Genomic DNA, 21,539 nt, shown 5'->3' with positions numbered 1-21,539 from the left:
AACAACATCAGCTCATGAATAAGTCTGGAGTTAGGTCTGAGATCTGAATAATGATGTTTGTAATTTCTCTATTAAATCCTGACTGCAGACCCTTAATCGGAATATGATCCAGTGCCAGTTTTTGTAATATCATATAGCTGGTTAACAGAAAAGGAGATCATAAATGTCATGTAAGTAAAACCCCTGTTAATATGTCTTTCATTGTCTTTAAGTATTAATGAATGTCAGAAACATACCTGACTTTTGTGATTAGCATTTCTTCTGCATTTTCAGCATGACATGATATCACCGAGTCCTCTGAAAGTATCAAGTCAACAGTCACAGACAGGGACTTCACTTTCTTTAGCCACTCCTGGCAGCTGACAAAATCTTTCAACTCATTTTCTTTTGGTTGAAGGCCCTGAAGAACCTGGCTGAGTGCCTTCAAAATAACAATATATTAATATACATCAAGTGTATATGATTGTGTTCTTCTGATGTGGATTGACTTCTGAATGGCAAAAATGAAACTCAAACAAAAATAAATCTTACCTCGGTTGCTTCCCCAGCAGTGACCACATCCATGTTTGGGAAATAAAGTGTAGAGAAGCTGATGTTGTCATGCATATACTTATTAACTACATACAGCCATGGCAGAGGAACAGAGTCAGGATTTCCCGTTAAATTGTGATAGAGACGTGGTGTGAGTCTAGTGAGTGTATCTGAAAAAGACTGCAGAACAGAACAGTTTTAGCAAATATACTGAAAACGAGAATAAAACCCAAAAGAACACAAATGAATCCTACAGACACTGGGAGACCTCCATAAAAACTCTCTCAGTATAGCTTGTCACTTTAAATCATTACTTTTTCCATTTATGTATAAAGTAGGAAATATAACCATAATACATTGTTATTCCTCATTTTTAGAATTTGGTAATTTATTTGGTTAATACCAGTGGTATTATACCACCACGAGATTGATCTATACAAGCAACAAGCAACTGGCTTGTGGCCATCTATAATTATGCAACATTAAGTCAACGAATCAACTCAGTAGAATTTTTTTATTGCTCCTAATTTTTTCTGAATACCTCAGAAAATACTTCCTTCTTCACTTACCTTATTTAGTTCATGTGGACATGGATGGCATTGAGATGTTTACAAGATCTTCAGAGAAAACAGAGCAAACAGCTTATGGCCTTGTGTGATGCTTTTAATCCAGGGAGAGGTATCAGTTCTTCAAACTTCTCAACGTACCTTTTAGAAGGCTTAACACATGGTCCTAGGAGAGTATATATGACTGAGTGAAGATGTACATACATGTAAATTCTTCATTACATACTTGGATTAACACTTGTGTTGAAAAAAAATCAGTCACATTGGTTACAAAGAAATCCGGGATTGTTTGGAATTTCAGATTTTATTTCCTGGTATTCACATATAAACGTGGTAAAGGACATAAAACACAGAACTTTCCTGGTATCAGTAGCACCCACACTTTACCTTTCTTTGCTTATTTAAGGAAAGGAACAGATAGGTTTGATACGGTAAATTAAAGTAAATATCACTTTGCTTTTGCTCCTGTAAGAAATAAAAAATGCGTAGTGTAAAATAAGACGATGATATTGAAGATCTTAATGAAGAACAAGAAGTTTATTCCAGCAAGCATGTGAAAATACATGACGTACTTTGGGTTCATCGGAGTCAGTAAGAACAATGAGCAAATTCTGCTCAAGCCTTATATACAGTTTTTCCCTTTTGGTAATTTAAATGAAGTTCCGCTTTGAATGTGTATTGAGTGTAAGAACTGAATGTCTCCCAAATGTTGGGCTACACCTTGTTGTCTAGCTGATGTCTTTAAATGTTAATCATGGTCACGTACACCTTGTCTTGGTATTGTTACAATTGCTAGCACCCAAGTGGTCACTTTAAATGGTAATCGTGGTTCTTACACTCCTCTTCAGTATGTGAAATGCTGACTCAGTTGACTTATGGTCAGTCTAAAAACCTTCCACTTTCCCTCTGATGAAGTCCCTGTTGAATAGGCAATGTATTTTTGATCATTGTCTTGCTACAAGACTATTCCTGATGAACACCTTTGTGTCTCATCTCAGCACAATCCAGTCTGCTCTTCTGATTCTCACTGCTGATCAGTGGTTTCCATCTTTTATTGGCCCTTTTATTTTTCTGCTCTTGAAGTCTTCTCCCAATAGTGTATTGTGACTTTACTGGACTCTTGATTTTGGGGATTTCATCCCATATCTCCAGTTTTTCATTTCTGCTGTTGCTTAGAACACCAGTTGTTATGTTTTCAGTTTGTTACAGATTGTTGCAATGACTATGAGGAATGTGCAGTGCCTCTAACTTATTCTCTTGCTTCAAAATGGCTTGCTTTTCTCCCATGGACAGCCAAAAATATTTCTAAGTGTTGATGTAGCTAGTTACTGTCTAAACAATAATCTAACAGGACATACCTGTGCAAAAAAACAGTGTTCCAATATTTCTACATCCTTAAAAACTGGGGGTATGATACAAAATGTGCTATGCTCTATGTCGTTACACATATCTACCTATAAATAGCAGTAAACGCTGAAAATCTAAACATTCAGTTTTACACCAGTAAACATGTTCTTGCTGTTATAAATACACATTTCTTTTTGCCATGATTTCTAGTTTGCATTTAGTTTTATCTGTGCAAATCGTGCTTCAAATCTTATTAGGTTTTGTTTAATAAATCCACATTCACAATTCACACAGCCTTCGGTATGTCTTATCAATTTTACCCCATGAAATTTCCACCAATGTAATTAATATCATTTAATAGCGTACTGTAAGGTTCAAATACTGTATTGTATTTTTTGTATTGTACAATAATGTAAAGAAAAAACATCAGTGTTTCAGGCAGCTCAAACATCATGTATTACCTTTCAGATTGATGACACATGACCAAATCTCTCCTCAAATCTCTCTTTTAAAGCCCAGCTAAATGGGAAATGACAAGTCCATGACTTTGTCTGGTCTCCACTTGTTGACAGAACAGATACCTGCCCCTGATAGCTAGAAAATTAGAGCAGAAAAAACATAAAAATGATAAAATATAAATATATAAATTAAATATATATCTTAATTAAAGTCAAGGCAAGTCCAATGACAATACATATAAAAACATATACATCGATCAGCCATCGGTCAACATTAAACCCACTGACAGGTAAAGTAATTGATGAACACAAAGATGGTCATGGAGCCCAAGAATCATGGAGGAGTGAAGGCTAGTCTATCTGGTCGGATCCCACAGAAAGCTACTGTAGGTAAAACTGTAGTAAAAAGTGACTGCTGGTTTTTATAGAAAGGAGTCAGATCACACAGAGCATCACAGTATATGCAGTTGTAGAGCATCAGTGTGACCATGCTGACTCCTTTAAATCACCCAAAGCTCCTACAGTGGAAGAAGAACTGGACACATCAAAACTGGACCATGGAGCAGCAAAGGAAGGAGGCCTGGTCTGATGAATCACAATTTATTTTACATCATGTGGACGCCGGTGTGTGTGTTACTATGGGAAGAGGGTAAGCTTATGGATGTAGTGTGGTGCTCTGGGCAATGTTCAGTTGGGCAAACCTTGGGTCCTGGACTTCATGGCCTCTATCAGCAGGAGGATGCTCTTTGACCCACTGCATAAACCATTCAGGAAGAGTTTAAAGAACATTACAAAGTTTAAAGTGTTGACTTCCAAAAATCACAGATCCCAAACTGATCCAGCATCTGTGAGATGTGCCGGACAAACAAGTCTGATCCAAGGAGGATTCACAACACAACTTACAGGACCTAAAGGATCTGCTGCCACCTCTTGGAACCTTGTGCAACCAAAACAGCCCTAATTGGCTTTAATGTTATGGCTGATCTGTGTTTAATACATTAATGAATACTTATACATATCACATATTTATAACAGCATTAACCATAGGACTAATTACAGATTAATTAAAGTTCTAAAAAATAATATTTTAAATGAACATAAAAGGTTTAAACAAAGCCCATTTTTCCTTAATTAAGAACAACAATGAATACTGACATAGTGACAGGAATGTGCAGCAGATCCCAGTGATCCCCCTGAAACGCATTCAGCCAGAAGTCAGCCTTTTCCAACAGCTGATCATTGATCAGATTATCGAGGTTGTTGTCTCCATCAATGACTGCCAGTATGTGGGCAATGGCTAAGGCTACGCTGTCCTCCAGATGAACCCACAGCACATGCCTAAAAAGTAAATACATTTTTATTCAAGTATTTCATTCTTTTTCTCCTTTTTATTTTTATAATACCTTTAATTCAAATAAACTATACGCAATATGTTTATATACCTGAATGAACTGCCTTCGGCAACAAAACGATCAGAAAGTGCCTGAGCAACAACCCAGTTCTCTTTTCCTTTCTTTTTCTCCAGCTCTGAGAGGAAACTGACTATTCTCCTTTCCAGTGATTTAATAAAAGCATCAGATGCTGTTGAAACAAATTCATTAATGTGTACATTTTCTCATCCTACTGATAAAAACAAAACTGAATAAACTAGTCATGCACTAGAGCCAGAACATAAAAATGATGAAGCAATGGCAGCTGCTAATAACGTTGTTTCTAAAGTCGGATCATTAAAATCCACACAACACTGCATTAGTGAGGCATCATTTCCAGTTACTCAGTAAAGAGATTGTTTCCAGTTGACTTCTCACCAGAGTATTTCTTCTGTAGCAGCCCATGGAGAATCTCTATACGTTTTGTTGCTCTTTGTGTGTTATCTGCTTTGTCGTGTAGCTGCATAATTCCCTTCTGTAAAGACTTCTTCATTAACAAGTGTGTGTCAACCAAGACATGCTGCAAGGAAAAAAAGTATAATAAACATATATTGATTTAAAAAAGAATCACACAGAACAAATTCCCAAACATAAAGCAAAAGAATTCCTTTCTGTGGACAATATAAACATTAGTGCTGTGTCACAGGCAGACCAGAAGCCCCAAACACTGGACTCAAAGTCTAGCCAAAGTGCTGTTTAGAGGGACGCACTTTACACAGAGATAAGCAAGGACAGGCCTAATTTTCACAGTGACAGTCCAACAATAGAAAAATTCTCAATGGCCTAGTGCACGGGTCGTCAAGCTTAAACACTCAAAGAGTCTTTGGAGCCGTTTCCCACAGAAAAAAAACACAGGGAGCCACAAAACCCTTTTGACATCTAAAATGAAGATAACACTGCAATATCGTTTTTTACCTTCATGGAAAGTATAGAAAAAACTGTAGTTTGTTGCATTTATGAAATCAATGATCTGCTACCGAGTAAACAAAATTTTACTTCTGCAAGCAAACAAAAATATTTTGGACAGTTTGAACTAACGTTAACAAAAAAGATGCTGGGTTGAAGGCTACTTTCAAATAAAATGTGCAATGTCTAATTGAGTCCTCTTCGTATTAATGACATCAAAATTTTAACTTGCTGGCTGCAGCAAACTAAAAATGCGTCTGCGTGTCAGATTGCTCAAGTCGTCAGTCATGACGCATACTTTGAGCGACAAAAAATTAAACACGGTTTATTTTAATGTTACAAGAGCATCATAATCTTAGAATTTAGAATTACATTTAAAAAAAAAAAAAACTAACTAAAATAAAATTAATTTAAATTAAATATTTATTTTCCAAATATACAGGGAGCTGCAGCAGAGGGATGAAAGAGCCAATTGCGGCTCTGGAGCCGCGGGTTGCCGACCGCTGGTCTAGTGGAAACATTGTGTGACAGGTCCCTAAACATCTGCTGAAGCTGAATGTGGAGTGCAGTGGAAGAACACACACACAAAATACACACACACACACACACACACACACACACACACACACACACACACACACACACACACACACACACCTTACCTGTTTTTCAGAAAATGTGGTTTTAGGACTATCCACATCAGGATTGCCTGTAAATATGTAAAACAGTTACTTTACCAACATTATAAGTATAATACAAACACTATATGGCTATAACTATAGTAGACTACAGGGCAAAAGATATTAAAATTGCAAAAGGCTGCAAAGTGATATCAACATTACCTGCTGCAGAATTGGAACATTTTGCGAGAGTCTCTGAGACAGTCGTGCATTCTGCAGTTCATAAATCTTTCCCGGTAATCCTGGAGTTCCGATTAGTTCATCTATGTGTAGTGAACCCAGCCGTCTAAATGAGACACATTCACAGTGACATTTGAAACATTCAGAAGCCCTTATACAGAGTGACTTACAGAAGTGCTTTGGAGTCTATAACGCTAGTTAACCGGGTCTGGATTCACCGTGTACAGGTATGTGCACATTATTCATAAAAGCTACAGCTTTGTTTATTGCACTTTGCAATTTAAAAATATTAAACAGAAATAACCTCCAAATGTAGCAATATATCCACAGCCGCCTGAAATCCGAGGGAGCCTTGTGAGAAGGACAACATCAAAAGCAGCTCCATGTGAGGCTGAACATCTGATCCGTGAAATGCTGTGTCTGAAAGTTTCACACATTTAATAAACAGGAAGATTGAGTTAACCTCACGGCAACAACTACAGGACTATGAACAAGTCAAAGCAGAAAGAAAAATGTGAGATCACCAGGAGCATTACAAAGAAAAACAAAAAGAAACCAGAACCAGAACTTAGTGGTGTAAATCAAAGTCAACTGAGAAACAGGAGTAAGTGATTAGTGATGTGCAGGGGTTGATGGGAATGTAGTTCAAACATAAGGCATAACCATGTCATGTATAAATATATAACAGTAATAATTACTGCAATAAGGGACAAAAACATTTTAATATACTGTCAGGTCCACAAATATTTGTTATTCTTTTATTAGCTGTTGTAGACTGTCTACCAAGTGTGTAACCGGATAGGGAGTGATGACAGGATAGGAATAAAATGGGGGTAAGCTCGTGACTATATATATATATACACAAGCATGGAAGCAATAGCCGGGGATGAGCACAGAAGCGTAAACTCTTTGCTCTATGGAAAAGGTAAACTCAACTAAAAACCTTTTTCTTTTTGAACTCCTAGTGCTTATATTTCCTCTCAGTGCGCTATGTGGTGTCGTGAGATGCGCTAAATGCAGCTACGTGACCAAGAGTCTATAAAGAGGCGTGCAGGTGGCCACAGGTTTTCCTAAAAGGCAGCTGCAGCGTTACAGTACCCGCGCCCCTAGAAACGGCCCCTAATGGTATGCTTGGTCTCTCTAACCACTTCCGGGTGCACGATGTGTCTTGCAGGGACCCATGAGTGTTCCTCCGGACCATAGCCCTTCCAATCAACCAAATACTGACACCTTTTCCGTGACATCGGGCGTGGGGTGGGGCCCGGTCAACAGATGGCGCTAGAGAGCTACAGAAGTCTGGCTTCACCCTGGAGACATGGAATGTAGGGTTGATCGTCATGGACTGGGGCAGCTGCCATATGCTTTGAACGGCCCAATGTAGCATGGCCGAACTGGCATTCGAAAGGTGACATGCCCATGGTGGAATGCCAAAGAGTGTTGAGGGCAAACTCAGCCCATGTTAGATGTCTGATCCAGGTTGCCCGGGTTGGAGGCCTGCCAAACAATGGAGAGAGTGAACCAACTCCTGGTTTACAATGGCAATGGCACCTATTAGGCAGCAGAAAGCCCCCCAAAACCGGCTAGCAAATTGGGGGCCCCAATCCGAGACTAAGTCAGAGGGGAAGCTGTGTGTCCATATGATGTGCTGTAACATGAGTTCCACTATCTCCTTGGCTGAGGAAAGTTTGGGCAGTGGGCCAAATTTGCCTGCCTTAGAGAATTGGTCCACTACCACCAGGATCACACTCATTCCCTGGGAGCAAGGCAGGCCGGTGATGACGTCCAGGGATAGGTGTGACCACAGATGGGACAGTATGGGCAAGGGCTGGAGCAACCCCTGTGGGTGCGTCAGGGGCTCTTTGTTTTGGGCGCATGTCTGGCAGGCAGCCACAAAAGCCTGAACGTCCTCTGAATGTTGGGGTCCTTTGACTGGGGGTCGCACTGACAGGAGAGTGTGTCAAGGTCAGTCTCTTGTCCTGCTAAGATGTAGGTCAGGTTTTTGTGTCTGTCTGTATAAGGAATGGGTGCTTGGCCCCCTCCAGCCAATGCCTCCACTCCTCCAGAGCCAATTTAATGGCCTGGAGCTCACAGTCCCCTACATCGTAATTCCTCTCTGGCACCATCAGCCGGCAAGAGAAATGTGTGCAGCTCTTCTTTGCTCCTGACCACTGGTACAGAAAGACCTCTACTCCTATGTCAGAGGCGTCGACCTCCACTATGAACTGGACCTCTGGATCAGGCACCCGAAACACGGGGGCCGAAATCAGCCTCTCCGTCAAAGCCTCAAAGGCCTCCTGGGCCTCAACGGCCCATACAAACCTCCCCTAAAGCTTATTGGTCAGATCGCAAAGTGGGCTGGGCAAGGTAAAAAAAAAAGTTTAAAAAAAAATTTGAAAAAAATAAAAAGTTAGTGAAGCCCAGAAAGCATTGGACTGCACCGACTGAGGATGGCTGAGGTCATTCCTTGGCCGCCCTGATACAGAGTGTATTCAAGCTCAGGCTGGCCCAAGAGAACAAAAAGCCCAGGAAAGTGATGGTATTCACATGGGACTGTAATTTCCCAAGCTTCATGTATTGGCCATTCTCAAGGAGAAGCTGCAAGACTCGGTGGACCTGTACGACATGTTCCTTCCATGAACTGCTGAAGATGAGAATGTCGTCCAGGTACACAAAGGCATAGCGATTCAGGGTCTCCCTGAAAACCTCGTTGATGAGATGCTGGAAAACTGCCAGGGCATTTATTAACTGCATATGAGAGCCACAGACCACGACTGACTGCATGGCCCAATTATGCTGCCGCAACCAGGGAAAACCTGGTTGACAATTTTGGCCTTCTCAGAAGGGAACTGAGAGGGCTGCATCTCAAACACAAATAAACATTGCAATATAAATGCATGGTAGCCCCCTGGCAGCCCTGTGGCGGGGGGGGCAAACATGTTTCTGGAACCGTAGAAGCTACCGTCTCCAAGCTGTCTACAGCTGAATCAGAAACTTGCTGAACATATGGATAGGGAGTGATGACAGGATAGGATTAAAATGGTGCAAATATAAATAATGGGAAAGTGAAGGGGGTAAGCTTGTGACATACATATATGACTCTGAAAACTCAATCAAAATGCTTCTTCTTTTCGAAGACTTTTACGCTATGCCACGCATAATTTTTTTTATAACTCCTTTTGGTGTGTATATATATTACCTCTTAGAGCGCTACGTGCTCTGATACGTATTACTGCTCTAACTCTGGCACAGACTATATCCACACACCGAGTGCCGAAACTCAGGGTCTTAAATAGCGGAGTGCACGGGTGTCGCGAGTTGCGCTACTTGCAGGTATGTGACCAAGAGCCTATAAAGAGGCATGCTGGTGGCCACGGGTTTGCTTGAAAGGCACCTACGAGGTTACATATTTCTTGGTTATTTTGCTAATCTTTACTTCTTAAGTGCCAGTTTTTAAATGTCCAACTCTGCTTATAAAAAATTTAATACTTGAAAACATACAAAATCCATGAACATACAGTACAGTAATATATTATTCATTGGTTTCTGTGTTTACCTCACACAGAAGAGAAGTCGCTGACTTTGTTTTGGATCATTAAAGTAAGACTGCAGAAGCAGAAGCTTGCGTGCTCCTGCATCAGCAGCAACAAATTCACTAGAAGAAACAAAATCACTTTGGTCACAATACTGGAAAGCAACAACAAGTCTACAGATTATCTTTTAGAATACTATAGATGAATTTGTTTACTTAAAATCATTGTAAAATAATTCTAAAACATTTGTATTGTTAGATATTTCTATTGTTAATATATGTATTATTATTATTTTTATTTGTATTATTATTATTATTATTATTATTATTATTATTATTATTATTATTATTATTATTATTATTATTACAACATCCGGTAACATTATTACCTCACTGTTTGAGAAAATGACTGCTCTGTGTAAAATTCATTCAGCAGGAAGAGACAGGAATCACTTTCCACAATGTCAAGCTCCTTACTGATTTTCTCCACATCTCTTTTATTGAGCAGTCGAGAATATGTAGATACCTGTTTTAAATAATGAGTCATAATAAAACAATTAATTCAATGCATTATTATATAGAATTCTATGAAGAAAAATGAGGTGACAAATACACATGTAAATCAAACCTCAAGGGAAATTCCATCGGTTTCAGTCTCTCTGTATTTTTTTAAAGCTTCTATTAGGTTGCCATGTGGCTGCTTTGTAAAATACACCTCAAGAAATCTCTCAGAATGTTCCTCCATGTAATTAGTTGCTCTCAAAACTGAATCTGGGGTTGCACACTGAAGAAGCATTTCCTGGGCCTTTCAAGAACTTTCACTCTCTCATCTTGATCCAGTTCCTGGGACAATATTTGTGGAGCGCACACCAGAACGATAGACGCGCATGTGTCTTCTGTGTAACCAACTATAGTGTCGTATTTCCTACTGGTGGTAAGGAGCTGGTCTCGCTCATTTGAATCCCGTGTAACAAATAGGTTCAGCCAGTCCTCCAATTCAGTCTTCATCTCCTGAGCATGGTCTGGGAGAATATTGCTCATCTCCAAACAGTGTTTTTCCAGTCGATTTAGCAGTGGTGTTGGGAACTGCTCATACACTGTTCTCTTCTCTTCAATGACAATCAGTCGAAATTCATCTTTGACTCTGCATTTAACTCTATGGGATCCTAGCCCCAGGTCGACATAGTAGCTCCCACCTAATTTTACGTAGCACTGATTCAAAGCATCATAGAGACTTTCATATAGGCTTTGAATATTGAGAAGGACAACTGACCTTCCTGTCTCCATGCATGTTTTTACTCTGTTTACTGTGCGACAAACCTGTGAGTATTCCTCATCATGTGGAAATCCTGAGCCAAAGATGATTTCAACACTGCTTTCATCAATGATGTTCTGGGATTTTAAAATCTGAAGAGCAGCATGATTGATTGTTGGCAGCAGAAGGTACCTGGAAGTAAATCCTGAGGTCCTGATGTCCAGGTTTTCTCTGAGAAGTGAGACCGTGTCACATTTCTTAGTTCTTGATTTATAAATATTTGAAAAAATTTCCAAAACATTGAGAGAATCCAAACCATCAAAATTCCTTTGCACAGCTTTCGTTAGATCCTCATCTGATGGACTGCCATTTTCTTTAATGGCATAAGACACAACCAACTTTACGAGACTGTAAAAATCCCTGAGTCCAAAGAATTCAGTTTTCTGTTCTTTAAGTACTTTTAAGTAGAACTGGGTAAGCTTTGGAATCAAACATGCAATCTCCGTGTTGACTGGTTCCTTATCACTTGAACAAATGTCACGAGCTGTGCTTTCCAGCTCCTTTGTCTCAGGAGATGTTCTCAGAACCAAAATACCACGATTCATCTTTGCTGGATCCAATGACCAGTTGGAAATTCCAATAAATCCAACTTTCTTGAACTCATTAGGACTTTCATCATCAACACATCCATATTCCAGGAGGGGGTGTAATGTTTTCAGTGGCATTTTTGGAGAGTCTTCTGCCAATCCAATTTCATCCAGGACCACAACAGCAACATATTCATTCAAATTTTTCTCATTCTGGAACTGTGCACACTGCCTGAATATTGAGATGATGCCATCAGGAGATGAGTGTGGGCTGCACTGGAATGAGGCCAGCTGTGCCTGCTTGTATCCTTTAAAAAGATCATTTGGAGAAGCCTTGCCCTGCATTGCATGAGCAGCAATTGTCTTGGACAAAGATTTTGAGCTTCCAGGTTTTCCAACCAGAAACAAAGGGATTCTTAAGTTCATGCACACAACCATCATGAATACATTCTCTTTCAGAGCTTCATTCTTTGCCACTGAAGTTGGACAGTCAACGTTTGAGATGAAGGCATCTTTACAAAGCTCAATCTCTGTCAGAATATCACTGCAGGACAGAGAGAAAGCTTTTGAAACTTGTTCCAAGTATTCATCTCGTTTCTCTAGTGAAGCCATGTAGCAGACTCCGACTGCAAGAATAAGAGATCGCTCCAGATCATTAACGCCTCTTTCCTTTACTCTAATTTTGTCAATTTCCTTAAATAATTTCTGCCTTTGTTGATAAAACCACATGACTGTTTTCAAGCATCGCTCTATGTCTCTGAGACTGACCATCCGGCATTCATCAGTAAGCTCTGCCATATGCTTCTGAGAGGCAGAGATTACCTTTGTAAATAAAGCCTGTTGTTCAGCATTGGGGAGGTTTTCTTTGCAAAAGAAAGTCTTGACCATCTGTGTGATATAAAGCTCCTGTGTGAGCTCATTTAACTTTCCAAAGTCCCACACCAGAGGAGTAAGGCTTGGTGGTAATGGCTGAACTCTGTAGACCAGTTGACGCATTGGTATCTGCCCAAGTTTCTCCTCCGTATTCTCACTTCTGACTCTGTATCCCAGTCCAGCTCTTTCCAGTTGCTCTATGGCCTCCTTTGAGTGCTTTCTGTAGGGATTACACGCTGCGATGATCTTAAGTCTAGGTGCATCAATTTGTTCCCCATTTACCGTCTTGTCACACATCACCTCTTTGATTGCATTAACAGCTTCTGTTGTATTAGCTTCATCAAAAAATAGCACAGTATCTAAATTATACTTTTCGTTTTCTTTTGAAATCTCGATTGCCTTCCTCACTTTCTGGTAAATGACCTCTGATGATGTGCCTCCATGCACTCGCACTACAATCAGGTTTTGTCTCTGCTTCCTTGATCTCAGCAGGTCACACATGAACTGGACCAGTCGGGTCTTTCCACATCCTGTTTCTCCCATGATGATCACAGGAATGTCAGATTCAAATCGAAGGTGAATCGCAAGGATTTTCATCACATTATCTAAAGTCAACTGATACGTATCATCTGGATCCATCACAGTACTGACACCTAGCACTCTGCCAATAATATGAAGTTGTTCAACACGGCGCAGTTTCTCAAAGTTAATGTTAAAGGGCACTCTTTGAGCTGACAACTGGCTAAAAAGCCTCTTATCAATAATCCTCTTTTCCACTACCTCCTTAGTCTGAGCATCAACTGCATCTAAATTGTGAATGTGGAATCCTAAAAACGTCATGGACTCATTATCCGCATTGAATAAGATGTAAGGATGTGCCTGTTGCTCCCATCGTCTTCGCAGCTGAAATTCTCTGAGAACTATGTCTTCTGCTGCTCCATCTTCTGCTGTCTTATCACTGTCATCCGATGTCTTCAGAGATCTCATGGAAAAATCCTTGGACATTGTCATCATGAATTTCACAACAAATTTTTTAAAGCCTGTCAGGTCATCTTTTAAGGCAGGGCTACAAAAAATAGACTGCTCACATTTCTTCAACTGACTGTTTAGAAAGTGTGTAAAATTTCTGAGTTCTCCCCAAGATGGGTTTTTAATGTCACAGAACTGCAACAGACACTCCAACCATTCTTTTGGTGAATCTTCAACAGATCCAGGACTGAACGAGAAGCTCTCCAGTTGGTCTTGTTTTAGTCTGTAGATTTTAAAGTACTGGTAAGTGCGCTGAAAGGCTTCACTACGAAACTCTGCATCGTCCATCAGCCGGTAGTCTTTATCATACGATCCTTGCTGCTCTAGGTGTCTCAGGGTTTCCTCAGGGGTAAGACACTTCACAGATGGTAACATTTCCAAAATTGCATCTTCTACTTGAGATGAAATCTGAGAGTAAAAATAATTACAGAAGTTATGGTTTTACTAAATGTTTAAAAATAGATCTTGATTCACCTTAATACAAGATTTATAAAAGATTACTTTAATACATTAGATTTTAATTAACCAAGTTTTTTTCTAATTGTCTAGAAAATGTAATAAATACAAATACACTACATGAAGGACTCACCTTTTCCCATTACAGGATATATACAGTAGATGTTTAAAACTACTCACTAGAGAAGCATGTGTGTGTTTATGAAATAAAAATTAATTACAATAAAGCAGAATCCAGTCCAAACATTAAGCCAGCAGTTTCTGGCATTTAAACTCAACATATTTACAGCATTAAATCTAAGCCTGGTGATTACCTCAGAGCTGTGCCGGTCACATTCCCTGTGCTTTCGTTTTGTGTATTCCACTAAGTAAATGTGGGAGTGATTGTATCTCCATATGATCCCATCAGGGCTCTGGAAACACCTCAACACAAACAGCTGCAGCAGAAAGGTGTACAGTCCTTTTGTCACCTGAACAGAGAATTTAGTGTGGGAGTCAGTAAATGATATACAGTACAGCAGAGTTGTGTTCACAATAGACTAGATATGGGGAATGTCTCTCAGCCTTTAGCGATTTATCGCCATTTAGCAGTGTTACAGAACGGCCTCCATCACACAACTCAGGACAGAAACTCCCAACTCCCAACATCTCTAGAATCAGTATCAAACTCCATTTCCCAGAATGCACCATGAACTACAAACAGTGACTACAACACCCACACACTAGGTGTAGTGTCACATACACAGTTACTAGCTAACTGATCGCACACCTTTTTACAACTGATGTACCAACCCTTTATTCTGGATTATTTGTGATGTTTTTTCAGCACTTCATGAGCACACTTAACAAATTGCAAACCACAAGATTACTGCTTACTAACCAGTGCTTTACTCTCTTTGTGATTCTGGTTTAACCCTCCTATTGTCCTCCTATACAAATTAGGAGCGCTGAGTCAACTTGACCTTGTCTGTTTTGACTGCTTATAAAAAGTGAAGTATATATGATAGACATTTTTTTTCACTGTTTTAGTCTAACTTGTTTCCAACATATTAACATATATTTTGCAAAAACAATTATATTTGGTATAATAATTCTTATTTATATACAAAATGCCTCATTTTTAGTAAAAAAAAACTCCAGAAATTTTAATTATTTTCACTATAGAGCAGAGGTATTCAACTAAATTGAAAGAGGTCCAGTAAGAGAAATTTCTTGAAGCGACGGTCTGGAAGATCATAATGTCTAACTAGTTAGTGTGATATATATTTATGTAGCCTAGTAGTATCAACATCTGCAAGCAATCAATACTGACTGTCAATCAAATAAATTCAGTACAATTCAAAAACTTTTTGACAATATTTATTGTCATGTAACATAGAACTGAACATATGTATGCTTGTGTGTGTGTGTGTGTGTGTGTGTGTGTGTGTGTGTGTGTGTGTGTGTGCGTGTGTGAGTGTGTGTGAGTGTGTGTGAGTGTGTGTGAGTGTGTGTGTGTGTAAAGCTTGTTGGTACAGTAGATCAGATTTTGCCCCCAGCTGTACAAATGCATCTAACAAGTGTGAAATATTTACAAATAAGTAGCTTTTGTTTTTTCTGAAGGCCTAATGAATTGCTATGCCCAGTGCTTGTATGTGTGTGTGTGTGTGTGTGTGTGTGTGTGTGTGTGTGTGTGTGTGTGTGTGTGTGTGTACAGTAGCATCATTTCGGTAGATCATATTTTGCCCTCTGCTAGGCAAAGGTATATCAAAAGTGAGAAATATTTACAAATGTGTAGCTTTTTTTTTCTGGAGGCCTAATGAAATGCAATGCCCAATGTGTGTGTGTGTGTGTGTGTTTGTGTGTGCATGTGTGTGCATGTGTGTATGAGTGGGTGTGTGTGTGCACGCGCGCGTGTGTGTGTGTGTGTGTGTGTGTGTGTGTGTGTGTGTGTGTGTGTGTGTGTGTGTGTGTGTGTGTGTGTGCGTGAAATGTTTACAGATATGTAGCTTTTGTTTTGTCTGGAGGCCAACTGAATTGCAATGCCCAATGCTCTGAACAGTGTTTGACTGTGTGAGTGTGTGTGTGTGTAGCATCATTTCGTTAGATCATATTATGCCCTCTGCTAGGCGAAGGCATATCAAAAGTGTGAAATATTTACAAATGTTTGGCTTTATTTTTTCTGTAGGCCTAATGAAATGCAATGCCCAATTTGTGTTTGTGTGTGTGTGTATATGTGTGTGCGTGTGTGTGGTGTGAGTGTGTGTTTTGGGTGCGTGTTTTAGTGGACATTTTATGTGTGCATTTTTGTGTCTGTATGTATGTTTATTGCGCTGAAAAGGGCAAAAGTGTGATCTATTGCCCCACTAAATGTGGCCGGGTCAAAATGACCCAAAGGATCCAAAACGCAAAATATATATTTGTCTGAACACATAGTTCAACAAAAATAGACAAAATTAATTTTCCTTGCAAAGTTCATAATTTGGAACAATCCTGGTAAATTTCAGGCAAATACATGGAAGAAAACCCAAGTTATGGCACATTAAAACCTTCCAGCCGGGTCAAAAAGACCCAGGGAAAATAGGAAGGTTAAACTAGGGTATAAAGATTACATGTTAGCAACATATTATACAATAAAAATACTAACCACAGGAGGAATGTCAAAGTGAAAGATTCTTGGGAATTTGTCTGTGGGTTTGTCCTCATACTGCTGCAGCTCAGAGACAATGTCCTCAGTCCTCAGGTGTGACTGGTTTATCCGGATTGTTTTATGAGTAAATCCTGCACTTCTGAGACTTCCTTCAGACTCTTTCACAAGATTTTTCACATACAGGGATTTTCCTGTTGTAGAACACATTTCATCAAAAAATCATCAAGTCCCAAAGGACACAGGTCCAGAACATTCAGCTGATTTGAGATACACACACAATCAGTATAAAATGCCACTTACACTTAAATGATATTTAATTTAAAGGGTTCTTACCCATTCCTGCATGTTCAGAGAAAATGATTTTTGTTTTCAGCTGAAATTTATCAGGTTGGTTCAATTCTGTAAATGCAGTTCCAGCTTCTGAGGATGTTTGGTGCTTGTGAAGGAGGTACTGTTTAATTTCCTCATTTTGATTTGGATTCTCGGTAACCGTCCTCTTAAACATGTCAAAAGCAGTGGCAACATAACTGTGATATGCCTTTGAGTCACAAAAAATAATTAACTGATAATCGTTCTTATACGTGCCTCCCTGGACATGTGACTCCTGAGTTTTTTTGTAAAAAATGGACTCGAAATTCCGAGACACATCATGATTTAGTTGGTCTGCATTTAGCAAGCAGTAGATCTTCTCATGTGTGCTGCCAGGTTGTACAGCTCTCCTGATGATCAGTTCCACCTCTTCTGCAGTCGTCTCAGAGGTACAGACCAGAATTTCATCATAGGTTGGCAATGACTGCTCTTTATCACTGTACAGTGATAAGCAAAGTGGAAGCATTTCAACATCTTTACAGCAAATCAGGTTGGGTTTGCCCCTTTCCAAAGTGATTGGCAGTTTTCGTGTCACGGTTACTTCAGCAGATTTGGCAAGATGGTTCATGGTTTCTCCAAGAACATCTAAGTCTACAAACTTGTCTGATACGAGTCCTGAGAGTTTGTTGTGGTATGTCTTCCAAAGCATTACAATCTTCTCATCAGAATTTTCCAAGTTGTCAAATGCCGCTGCAATCTGCTCCTGTGTCATTGAAAAAGAAACTTCTTCTGTCGTGAGTCCACCTTTGAATTTCATTTGATTTTTAAGGACACTATCCCGCCTTGTCTCGTATTTCTCACACCACTCATTGACCCATTCTTCATCATTCTGATGATCATCAATGCATTGCATCACACTGTCTCGATACTCCTCTACAGTCCTTGAGTCTATATCTCCTCCTTCTACTTGCTCATCTTCCTCACAATATATAATTGCTGCTTTGGTCTCTTCCTCTGTAAAACCTGTATCGAGAAAATACGCTATCATGTCTGGATAATCAGTGAGGAACTTCTTAAGCTCGATTGATGCTTGGGATCCAGCACTTTCAACTGGGGTTTTGAGTGCTCTGGTGAGAGCGTTCTGCAGATCACTTTCTTGAATGTCGTCCTTCATGATGGCTAACATGTTGAGAAGACTAGTGCTAATGTTCTTCCACCCAATCCGATATTCAGCCAAAGAGCAACACAGATAGACTAGCTGCTTTGCTGTGAAGAAATTTAAGTAGTAGTAAGTGTTCCTTTTCTGCTCTGTGTACGTTAACCATTCAGAGAGACAGCTCCTCATGCTTTCACACAGTCCGTTCAACTCAACTAGCAACGATCTGTGACCTTTGATCTCTACATTTGCAATACCAAACTTCACCCATATTTTAATATCATGTGTTTGTTGGCAGTAGGCAGTCATCTCCCAGTCTTTAAAGAGAATATGTCCAGCATCACGGAGGTCAAGGAAGCACTTTCCCACATTTATTATCTGCTCCAAAACCTGAAAAAGAGATAAATACTATAGCCTTTTTTCTGAATAGCAAGTGTTGTTATTACTGTGGTAGATCTATTGCACTGCACAGCTTAGTTTCAACACACCTGACATTCATGTTAAAAATTCATGTTACTGAAAGTCTTGATAAATACGAGTAGGGATGTTAAAGTAGGGTTATTTTGAATTTTTCCCATGGTATTGCAGAGAAATATGTTAAATATTCAGTCTTACCAAGTAATGGCCTGTTCCTTAAAACACCTACCAGATGTAGCGTCTGGAACAGGTCATTTAGATTTCTTGTCCAAGGCACCCTAAACTTTGGCATCTACTCTTCAATCAACCAAGATTTATTGAGGGCTACATCCCACAGTGTCACACACACACAACTGACTCCAGAAGGTCTGGATCCTACACAAAGACCAGATAACCCCATGCCGATTCTCTGATTGAACTCATAGGTGCCCTCAACCAGAACACACACACACATACACACACACACACACACACACACACACACACACACACACACACACACACACACACACACACACACACACACACACACACACAACACTTCCTTTTACTAATAAAACGAGTGAATAAGATGCCCCACATCCCACGGCATTAAGCCATACTCGTATGTATCTCCTCCCCAATTATACTGATACTCTAAGATTCTTATTCTTGTAAGCTTGGAGACGACTCCATCTTCCTTCAAAGAACTTCCAGCAAGCTTCACTTCCAAGAACGACAACTGCTCTGATCTTCAGGAGAACTTGGAAGAGCGTCTGACCCCACCTTAACTGATTCTTCAGAGATTTCTCTGTTGCATCCGGACTTTTGTGCAGTAAGCCAATGCAAGTAACCGTTTCCTTTACCAACCAATTTAAATGCGTATTTTAAGTATGAACCTTGTATTGAGTCTTAAGGTGAATTTAAGTTTCCGGTGACGATTTCCCAGTTAGGGTGTGATTAATTTTGAAGTTTAAGCTTGCCATTCCTTCCTTCCTTTCTCTAATTTCTTCTTTCCAGTCTCTTCCTCCCTTTCCCCAATTTTGATTTCATTTGTGTATTTTTATTTTCATCGTTGCTTTCTGTATTTCTTTTGTTTGTGTATTTAGTGTTATGTTGTGTTTGTCTCATTCATTAAACGCCATATTTTTGTGCCACAAGTGATTGTCTCTGAGTATCGCTCACAAACTTAAGGTACCTGCAACATCTGGTCTGAACTACATGCTCTATTAAGTTAATTTAATTTAAATTACGGTATAAAGTAAAAGGGAAGTGAATCTTTCTTGGCCAGGAAGATACCGCCTTCATAGAATTAATAAAGGGTACACGGCCTGTTCGCCGGACAAACAGACCAAATAAGTGTAACGTTAATTCCATTACCGTTCATTTCAACTTAAAATATACGTTATAATTACTTATAAATATTTACATTGCTTCGCGAGCCAAAATCGCTACACAGACATGATCCTCCCTGCTATTTAATTAGTCAAGGTTGTCAAGTCTAACTTAAGTAGCTACATACAGTACAGACCAAAAGTTTGGACACACCTTCCAAAAGTTTGGACACACCACCTTTTCAACAGGACAATGACCCCACAGGAGAGTGATGGGGTGCTGCGCCAGATGACCTGGCCTCCACAGTCACCGGACCTGAACCAAATCGAGAGGGTTTGGGGTGAGCTGGACCGCAGAGTGAAGGCAAAAGGGCCAACAAGTGCTAAGCATCTCTGGGAACTCCTTCAAGACTGTTGGAAGACCATTTCAGGTGACTACCTCTTGAAGCTCATCAAGAGAATGCCAAGATTGTGCAAAGCAGTACTCAAAGCAAAAGGTGGCTACTTTGAAGATCCTAGAATATGACATTTTCAGTCATTTTTTTTGTTATGTATGTATATAATTCCACATGTGTTAATTCATAGTTTTGATGCCTTCAGTGTGAATCTACAATTTTCATAGTCATGAAAATAAAGAAAAGTGTCCAAACTTTTGGTCTGTACTGTAACTAGCTAACAGATGATGAAAACAACACAGATTCTCTAAAAACTCTTTTGTAATCAGATATTTAACCTTTAGCAATATTGCAGTATTTACTAACCACATCACTTTGCTTGACATTTGAGGGAAGAATTTGGATCAAATTGATAGGATAAAAAGTAGGGATGTATTTGGAATTTGCAAAAAGCTAGGAAAAACGTAAAAAATGTTAACAGATTTTGCCAGAAGAGGAATGAAATCAAAAATGAAATGAAACTAACTTGCATTTGATTCTGAACCATTTATTTTTTAAGTAAGTTTCTTATATATATATACGTATATTTGTGTATATATATATAAAAATATATACATATATATATATATATATATATATATATATATATATATACATACATACATACATACGTATATATATGTATATATATACATATATATACGTATGTATGTGTATATATATATATATATATATATATATATATATATATATATATATATATATATATATAGACACACAGAAACACAGAACAGATAAAAGTGGTGGAGAATGTTATAACTCCAATCATAAAATTACCTCAATGTAGGTTGAGATTTCATCCTCTCGATTTTTAACACTGACAGTAATCAGCATCAGCTTGTTGTGCAGATCTTGAAGCTCAGCAAGACCGTATGTTCTGTATTTTGCATCCTGTCCATCAGACAACTTTTCCTTGCACCTTAATGTGAGGCAATTTTCTAGATTAATCTTAAAAACAAAGTAAAACATCATTAGGGATTGCATCTTGGGGGTCATTTAGTACAACTAAACCACCTTTTGCGAGCTAAAATTTGTATCTACTAGTTTAGATACAGTGTTTGCTATTGGTTACTTTTTCTTTTTTTTATTTATTCTAACAAATAACCATAAATTAAATAAGAAACCATAAACAGATAGAGCAGCTCTATGAAGAAATGTAAGAAAAGAGAATCTCAGAACACTGGGCATTTGTAATCTATTCAGCTATAAACTGAGTGTAATAAGTAACAGATTTGAATATTTCACCTTTCCCTGAGCATCAGATGGAATTTTGATTATGTAAATCCCATTGTCATTGATATCTGTGGCCTGTTGCAAAGATGACCTCTCAACAGAACCATGAGTCTCATAGGCAATTTTGAGCCACTCCATGTTGGTGCAGGAGTCTTTCTGTTAAAAATATTATAATAAACATGTTTATAATGTAAAGTGAC

General features: G+C 39.0%; 1 pseudogene; it reads right to left on the bottom strand.

Moving 5' to 3' along the window:
* The window catches only part of LOC125138434, a 99,209-nt pseudogene that overhangs the window by 52,851 nt on the left and 24,819 nt on the right, over nt 1–21,539 (bottom strand).

Source organism: Tachysurus fulvidraco, chromosome 9 (genome assembly GCF_022655615.1).
Source record: "Tachysurus fulvidraco isolate hzauxx_2018 chromosome 9, HZAU_PFXX_2.0, whole genome shotgun sequence".
NCBI classification, from domain to species: Eukaryota; Metazoa; Chordata; class Actinopteri; order Siluriformes; family Bagridae; genus Tachysurus; species Tachysurus fulvidraco.
This window is presented reverse-complemented; position numbering and strand designations above follow the sequence as displayed.